Source organism: Monopterus albus, unplaced genomic scaffold (genome assembly GCF_001952655.1).
Source record: "Monopterus albus unplaced genomic scaffold, M_albus_1.0 scaffold302.1, whole genome shotgun sequence".
In the NCBI taxonomy this organism is placed as follows: domain Eukaryota; kingdom Metazoa; phylum Chordata; class Actinopteri; order Synbranchiformes; family Synbranchidae; genus Monopterus; species Monopterus albus.
Window position 1 is genome coordinate 421,630 of NW_018128182.1, and position 9,496 is coordinate 431,125.

The following is a 9,496-nucleotide window of genomic DNA, read 5'->3' on the forward strand; positions in this document are numbered from 1 at the left end:
TAAGATTTGTCAACAGTTGATATAGACTATGTTCACATTACAGGCATTAATGTTCTATTGTGATCTTTATGTCAGATCAGATCTTTTTATGTTGATCGCTCATGTTCATATTTGTATGTGACATGTATCCAACTGTGTGTGAACACTGTTGACATCCTAAACTGCCACATATACACAGATGTAATGTTATCCTTATGCTTAGAAGAATAACTACATTGTTTGTGCAATGGCCAAATCATACAAATTTCTCAAAAATGGCTCAATTACAGTATGTCCCTTCCAACTTGGCTTCTCCAAATATATCTAACAAATGTGAAGCTTTCATATTTCCTCTGACCCCAACACTGTTATCGTTGTCCTCCATCTTTATTTTTACTGATCTGTAAGGGGCTGACACTGATTGATGATGACAACAACAAAAGGTAATGCACATTGTCAAGGTTTGTGTAATCACCTTGGACCCAAGTGCAAAAAGCAAGAAAGAGAGGTGTAATGAGAATTTACAGGGCTTTATTAGTGACTCAAGTGTTTGAATAAATAAAGAAAATGTTGTTTTAAACCAGCACTAATACAACATAAACCAGAATGTAATGAAACAATGTATTGAGAGCATAGACAAGAGCACTTCAGACTATAACATGATATGAAGGAGAGAACAAAGGCCAAGGCAAAAATGTTGAAAACTAAACAAGGCTCTGCTAACAACAAGGACAGAAAACAGGAGAGCTACAGTAAATACATAAACACATGGCAAAATCTTAACAAGCTAGAGACAGAACAAATAAAGAGCAGACAAAGTAACAAGAAGAAATCTACTTGAGTCTGTTAAACAAGAACAGGCATTAAATAAAGGTCAGAGCTACTGGCCAGAACTTGAGTCTGTGTGTATGAACAAGAGAAACTAGACATGGTAACAGAACACTGACCAGAAATGATCACAGAGGAGAGTCCATAATGTGAAGATGTCAGACAAATAACATGAAGAACAAATATAGAAACACAAAAATGGAGCATGAATGCTGGGCAACAGTGCAGGAGGGTAGCTTCTTCAAAGACAGCAATCTAGCAGCTAATGGATGTGAGCTGCTTGCTTAAATACAGCGCCACTTTAGAGGTGGGGCTTGATTTGCACTTTAGCAGATGGAAAGCAGGTGAGTATAATTATGGTGGTACACACACCTGTGTCTGGATGACATAAAAGAGACAGATAGCAAGTGTATGAAAATAAAAGCTTGAGACAGGAAGTTCCACGAATTGTATAGTGTAATGAGACATTCAAGAAACCATATTCAATCTGACTGCTCTGACAGCAGTCACATGGTCAAAGACTAGATAGGAATCAGATTTTAGACCTAGATCAGATTTTTAAAAATCTGATTTGGTTTGTTAACAAATCTGTAAAAAGATAAGATCTGAATCACTTGGAGGGACAAAAATTGAATTTGGGCCACATCAGTAGGTAATGCTACAGTCTGCTCCTGGTTATTGTGTTTACCCTTTGAAAATAATATTTATTTCATATATTTAAGTACTGAACTCATGATGTCTCCTACTCTGCCAAAAGTGCCATTCTCAGTATAGAGTATGTGCTCTGAAGGGTTCAAATCTTCCCCCTTAAGCTGCACAGAGAACCTTTTTTATTATAACCCAGAGTTATTTTTTATTGTTATGCAACCCAAACCATGTTCCTTCCAAAATCTACTGTAATATCATTATTTTTGTGCCTAAATACAATCAAGCCATGTTTCATAACTTTTGTTTATTATTGTATTGTAACCATGTTGATGAAAGTTTGCTCCAGGTACCTGCAACGGATTGGCTCCAAACCCCCATTTTTGGTCATTTTACTTGAAAGACGTTATGAAATGATCACATCCCACTTGCATAAGTTGCATATTGGATCATGATTGTCTAAAATTGGTGTCACAAAACCCTGCTCATATATGCAGATATTAAATTGAGATTTGATATAAGCACAGAAGAACAGCCCTCTAGTGTTACACTGTGCACATGCATAATTTTATACCGTGGTCCATAAACATTCAAGTGAAGTAACAGTGAGCAAAACACATTTTTGATTGGAGAGGGCTTTAACGAATCTGGGACTTTGGCTAACAGGGAAACAAATCCAAAATGAAACTGGCTACTGGAACCCAGTCCCAAACCCTCCACCTTCCAATCCATGGGAATATGGACATGGGATAAATATGCAAAGCAGACACACAATTTATTTATTTTATAACTTCCATCTTCATTTAAATGCAATGTAACTTCAGTGTAGTTTTGACTGACCCATTTAGTCTGGTTTATCAGTAGCAGAATATTAGAACTCGCAACAAAATCAATGTTAAAAGCAACAACCATCCACTACAGAAAAACTCAAGAAAGTGTATCTTTCTATATCAGTTCACATCATGTAGTCTCCTGCCATTTGTAGAACAATCTGAAACACCAATAGAATTGATTGTTAGACCCCTATGTGACACATACAGTATTTTCTAGTTTGTTGTGCACAGAATCACCATAATGTTGTTTAGTATTCTGAAGGCTCACACAGCTTGCTGTCTGGATTTAGATCCCTGTATTTTTTGGACTGATCTAACTCCTTCATTTCTCTGTGCACCAGAGGCTCTGAGCATGGAAGTGCTGCCAGCGGACTGGAGGAAACATCAGCCTGGAGACATAGAGACGTGTAGTGAGAGGGCCTGGGGTTATTAATGATGACCACTGGACCTTGGTGGAATGACAAAACAGGGAAACAAATAGCGTGTGAAATGTGCACCTGTTTGCTGCAGTGGCATGAGTCTCACAATCGTGTAGGAGAAGGTGAATACTATGAAGATGGATGAGGAGGTGAGGGGCCCTGTAGAGAAAAAGGACAAGGTGGTGGTGCACAGAATGAAAACAGTGCTGTAGAGGTCAAAGGAGGAGGACAACGAGTAAGTAGTGGATGGTGTAGCATTAAAGAAGGAGGTTCAAAACAAAAGAGGAAGTGTAGAACGCTGTAGAAACAGAAGATTTCCAGAGCTGGAGGGAGAAAATCAGTACAGTTGGTGGTGTAAATCTTTGTAGAGAAGGTAGATGGAGTGTATAACAAGAGGAGAGGGAGGTACCGAATACAAACGAAAGAGGAGGTGTATAATACAGAGGAGTAGGTGAAGGATTAGGAAGCTGCAGAGGTTGTGTTGAGCTGTTTTGAGTCTGGAATAGAGTCACATCTGCAGGTCTGATAGAAAAATAGGAAGCGGGAGAGACAGAGAGATGCTAACCCATATATCTATTACTATGTGTCAGTGGTCAGTGTGTGAGGTTTCCTGTTGCTTAGTTACTGTATTGCAACAGCAGCGTCAGTGTCTGTGTTTTAATGTGTCATCCTCACAGTGGTGGGTGTCTGCATGACTCCCCTGCTGCCTTGAAACTATATTGCTGTTAACAAGAATGAACAAGTTAACAAGATCTTTTACCCAAGCATTTTCTATAGGTGACTACTCCATATTCAGCTCCAGGCTGTCGGTACTGCAGAGGGAATAGCAGTGCCCAGGTGGTCTTGAGGAACCGACATACTCTCTGAACGAGCTGTGTGCATTGGCCCACATGCCCTGTCACACCCTGCTTCTCAATCACCACAGGCTGACAGCTGCAGTCATGGCTCCTGCCCTTAGGAAATGTGAATATCCCCTTTCCCCCTTTCAGGATGACGGATGGGGCTGGAGCACTGGGCCATAAGCACGGGGACTCTATGGAGTGTGAAGCTACATGGAGACAATGTGGGTGGGGTGGTTGCTCCATCACTACAAATGGAAACTTATTGTAGTCTTGAAAATCATATTTTCCTCAAAATGTAGGAAAAATGTCAAGACTGAGATTGTGATGATTCCACAGGGCACACAAACCCGTTCTGATAATCGAGTGACACAGAAATCTCACACAATTGTCAGTTGACTCCAACTTTCTTGATATTAGCAGCTGAGCTGGGGGAGAAAAAGTCATCACATTTCATGAAGGTTTATTTCACTTTTCTGAGTAAAAATCAAATGAGAAGAGACAATGCAGCTGAACATTTTTCCTCATCATGATGAGAGGAGGAGTGAGAAAGGACAAAGGTGTCTCAAATGTAACGTGTCAGATGAAATGTGTCTTGGAGAATGTGTCAGCTGTTTGATCTCCAACCCAGTGGTGATATTGCTGGACACTATAATGTGCTGCCTAAACATTACACTCACTGACCACTTTATTAGGTACACCTATATGATCATATGTACTTCAATGCAACACTTCCACCATAAAATCTGTGTTTATGCAGCTCAAAATGTTGTTGGTGAAAACTATCAAATGTATAAAAACAACTACATGTTTATTATTGAGGTCATAGTTAAAGGTAGTGTTGTACTGGACTACATTAAATTCAAAGGTGTTTATATATTTCCCAGCTACATACATGAGAGGGACAGAGTATTAGGAACAGCTCTGAATATAATGGGTGATTGCCACTCTGCCATTGTTGTTCTCCAGAGAGATGCCAAACTGGCAACACTGCAGTGTTTGTCTGAGCAGGTATTGACAGCTCCATGTTAGCCTGTATTGTCATCTTGTGTATGAATAGCATAGCTGTTTTGAGTACTTTCAGAATTATGTGTGCTGGTGCATTATCATATAATATTAGCTGCCATGCAAGCCGCAAATTAACACTTGGTGAGCTGCCTCAGACTTGCGAACCACACAATGAATAACACTGCTGTAGATGACAGTTGTGCAATTTCATTTCTGTGTTTCTTGTTTGAAGTGCAATAATCAGGTTCTCTTCTTTAATACTGTGTCATTTTTTTGTATAATAAAATATTCACCCAGGTCACCATATACTGTAAGCATGAACCACCACCAATTTAAAATATAGTTTTATGTTTGAATACTATAACTCAGGCTCATGTGCAGTATAACTGTGAAGTACATAAATGTCTAGAGACTTCTATCGAGCAGGGAGGTTTCAGTGGCTTATTGAAGGGCACTATGACAGGCCATCATGTTGGCTGATGGACCCAGTGACTCCTATGAGTTAACAGGCTTTTCAGTTGCTGGAAGGCACCTTCTTTTTTATTTAATTATATAACAGGAAAAATTTTTTGTCGCCAGTCACACATTTTGACACTTATCCAAAGATTCCAGTTTAGTTTTAAGCCAAGATGGAAAACACTACAAAACATTTGGTGAGAGTGCCGTGGGAACCAACTAAAAGAACAATTAATCAATGTATAGGTTTGTAGCAGAAATAACTACACTTAAAGAATATTAACTTAAAATGTTATATTACTAATATTTTAATACCTTGTTAGAGTATAGAGCACCAGGCTTAATTATGCTAGCCAAGCGAGTGATGGCTTTATTGATCTAAATTATTAATTCAGTCTCAATCTGAATGCATTGAATTCTACAGTTCATTACCTAATCACTGGAAATAAGACCAAAGATGACATAATAATGCCAGCTTTAAGCTAAATAAATTTATTTACAATATGTAAAAAGGTACAGTAACACAGAGGGAATCAGTGGATAGGCTAGATCAGGGGTGCCGATACTTTTTCACCTCACAAGCTACTTTTCAAATAACCAAGTCAAAATGATCTACCTACACTAAAAATATATTTAATTATATATACCGGGTGTGTGTGTATGTATATAAAAAATTCCCCACTCACCCCCCACTTTGTGGCGGTCTTGTATTCTTTCCTTCAAGCTAGGGTCCTCTATCAGAGGTAGAGCTGCCAGGATTAGTGCCTCTGTGCTGTCTTTCAGTCCAGCTTTGTCCAGCCACTGGTAGGATTTTTCGATATCAGCCACTTCTTCTATCTGACAGTGGTACATGCCACACAGGGGTTTGTCCTTCCATGACGGCTCCTGCTCTTCCTTCCCTTGTTCCTCTGGTTTCTGCTGCCTGAGGTATTCACTAAGCACGTCATCACTCGGGGCCATCTTCCTGGTGTATTCCTGGATCTTTGTTGTTTCATCCTGGATAGTGGATCTGATGCTCACTAATCCTTGGCCTCTTTCCTTCCGCTTAGTGTACAGTCTGAGGATGCTGGACTTGGGGTGAAACCCGTCGTGCATTGTAAGGGGCTTCCTTGTCTTGATGTCAGTGGTCTCTATCTCCTCCTTTGGCCAGCTTATTATGCCAGTGGGGTACCTGATGACTGGCAGGGCGTAGGTGTTAATTGCCCAGACTTTGTTCTTTCCATTCAGCTGACTTCTCAGGACTTGCCTTACTCTCTGCACGTACTTGGTAGTTGCTGCTTTCCTTGTGGCCTCTTCACGGTTCCCATTTGACTGCAGGATCCCAAGGTACTTGCAGCTGTCCTCAGCGTCTGCTATGTTGCAAACCCCTGCATGGCATGTACCACCGTCAAATAGAAGAAGTGGCTGATATCAAAAAATCCTACCAGTGGCTGGACAAAGCTGGACTGAAAGAGAGCACAGAGGCACTAATCCTGGCAGCACAAGAATGGACTCTAAGTTCAAGATCAATAGAGGCCGGGGTCTACCATACCAGGCAGGACCCCAGGTGCAGGCTGTGCAAAGATGACCCTGAGACAATCCAGCACATAACAGTGGGGTGCAAGATGCTAGCAGGCAGGGCATACATGGAACACCATAACCAAGTGGCTGGCATAGTGTACAGAAACATCTGTGCCAAGTACAGGCTGGAAGTCCCAAAGTCAAAATGGGATACACCCCCAAAGGTGGTTGAGAATGACCAAGCTAAGATCCTGTGGGACTTCAAGATACAAACTGACAAACTGGTAATGGCCAACCAACTGGACATAGTAGCGGTGGACAAACTGAAGAAGAAGGCCGTAGTGATAGATGTAGCAATCCCAAGTGATAGCAACATCAGGAAGAAGGAACACGAGAAGCTTGAGAAATACCAAGGGCTGAAAGAAGAGCTAGAAAAAATGTGGAAGGTGAAGGTACAAGTGGTCCCCATGGTAATAGGAACATTGGGGGCTGTGACCCCCAAACTGGGAGAATGACTCCAACAGATCCCAGGAGCAACATCTGAGATCTCTGTCCAGAAGAGTGCAGTGCTAGGAACAGCTAAGATACTGCGCAGGACCCTCAAGCTCCTAGGCCTTTGGTAGAGTACCCGAGCTATGGATATTTTGAGTTCCTGAGAATAAAACATCCTTTCAAAATGTCTCAGGCTTGTGACACTACAGCTTTTAAATAAATATATTTGATAAAGGGCTAGTACTGATGAACATGAATGACAATGTGATGTAACTGCAATTCCATATATGGTAGCTGTTAGCTGTATTACCCTCTTTTAGCCTCAATGTCCTGAGTTTTCTGGTTGCACAACACCCATATTGGCTTTATATGCAGTTAGTAAGCCAAATGTATCTTCAGGCTGTATTCCTGAGTTTGGTTTGTCTTCCTGTCATCGCATGGCCATACATTTTTTGTTGTGATTGATATTTTTTCTTTGTGAACATATTGCCTCCTTATTCATTTAATCTATTTCCAGTTCCAAAGACCTGTGAATGATATGAATGAACAAAATATACAGTACACACCTGCTCCTCTCTTGAAAATAAAGAACCTACTGCCAAATGTATTTATATGCTGTCCACTGGTGACCAAAATCACGTTCTTTTAGTCCATGTACACCTTGTGTTAATGTGGCTCTAGAGGATGTTGCTTTATGTCTTTTATGACATTAGAACAACCCTGCGAAAGCACCAGCACCCCTGAGGGCCTTGCCTCACCTTATCTAAACGGTAGCTTCTACAGTACAGTATGTCTGTGATGCTTCAATGCCATTTCTTCCTAACACTCTTGTAAAACAACATATGATAGCTCTCCCAGAACACACACTCTCTGAACAGTAGCAGCTGAGAGACTCAGAGGATGCAGTCATGCTAATAAACATGAAAGAGATGAATAGTTAGCTTTTACTGCTCCTCTCTTAGCAGAGAAATGATGAGAGTGAAATTAAGGTTGTATGAGTAAATGTTGTTGCGGGCCAGCTGCAGCACTGCTCAGATTATGCAAATGTGTTTAATGCCTTATCCTCCAAATAAATCATTGCTGCCAATATTTTTACCCAACCCGTGTTGAGATGTTCTCAGAGCTCCACTTTAGTCTGCAGACTCCAGCTAAATGCAGTAAAGAGGATTTTCCCTGTAGCATATTGACAAATGAGAAACATTGTCTTGGATAGCGTAATGGCCATAAACACATGCCTACAACTGGAGTTCTGCTGAACACATTAACTGCTTCATAAATGAGCTGACTTTTCTGGGACCTTATTAGATGCATCAGAAGCATGATTTAGGTGGAGCAAAATTTAATAGTTTATTGAGATCCTCATACAACTGCCTACTTTGCATTTCCACAGTTCCAGTCAATTTAAAATATGGAGGCTTCATTATAGAATGAGAGCTAATTGCTGGAGATGCATATATAATAATTTGAGCCTTTATGAGAGACATTTTCAGGCTCTCTGTTATTTTGTGTAAAAGGGCAAAATGTCAAATAGAGAAACAGAGAGGGTTTTAACAGAATTCAAAGATTTTAATGAATTATGATAAATTACCATAACACATTTGGACAGGGTGAAACTGGAATATTAGTGTATTTTACAGTGGAGGACGGCATGTAAAATGAGCTGTTGCACCAGGAATGTTGGTGAGAGAAACCAAAAGCGCGTCCTCTGAGATAATGTGACTATATTTAATTTTCAAGTATGCGTCCAAGAATAGTTGTCTATGCTATGTGTTGAGTAACTTAACTTCACTGTTGCGTCGTCCATCTTTTGTCTCTAAAAGATGCAGCATCCAGTCTGTATGATAAAGTATTCTTTTAATTTAGCCATAAAAGGGCCTAAAGCTACTCTACCAAATTTCTTTTCAGACACTAGAGTGTACTGAGACTCAAAACAAGCCCATACATACCTGTAAATGTAAGCCACTCCTTACTGCTCTTTGTCTGTCCCATCTCATCCTGATTCCTGAAGCGATGACATGATCCATGAATTGAACTAAGATTGCCACAAACAAAAGCCAGCCTCTGGTCAAAAGCTAATATGCAAAAAGGGGGGAAAAAAACAAGACAAAAGGTATATTGGATAAGATTTGATAATGCAGTGCCATAGTGTGCGGGTTCCACAGATTCACAGGTGAACGGCATTGGTGTGATGTATGGAGAGGATTCTTTGTTTTGATTTTAAGCGTGGGTGTATTAATTATAGATCAACCTGAATTATTCAGGCTTTAAAGAGGACAACTAATATTTTCCCACAAGAATGCTCTTTTTATGTCAGCTTTGTGATATACTGACAACCTGTCCAGCGTGTATGCTGCCTCTCGCCCAATGTCAGCTGTTAAAGGCTCCATCCTATTCACGAATAGGCGGTATAGATAATGGATGGATGGAATGCTCTTTTTAAATTTATTATTTGTGTTACTGAGCTACATGACAATTGATGAGAAAAAAGATCATATTA

The 9,496-nt window shown here is 40.2% G+C and overlaps 1 long non-coding RNA gene across 1 annotated transcript in view; it reads right to left on the reverse strand.

Moving 5' to 3' along the window:
• Positions 1 to 1,524: 1,524 nt before the first annotated feature.
• Positions 1,525 to 9,496, reverse strand: part of LOC109973721 (uncharacterized) — an 8,931-nt gene continuing 959 nt past the window's right edge. The window contains exons 2-3 of the long non-coding RNA XR_002276855.1: positions 8,946 to 9,071; positions 1,525 to 2,863 (exon numbers count right to left, since the gene is read on the reverse strand). This is a non-coding gene — a long non-coding RNA (uncharacterized LOC109973721). The remainder of the gene's footprint in view (positions 2,864 to 8,945; positions 9,072 to 9,496) is intronic.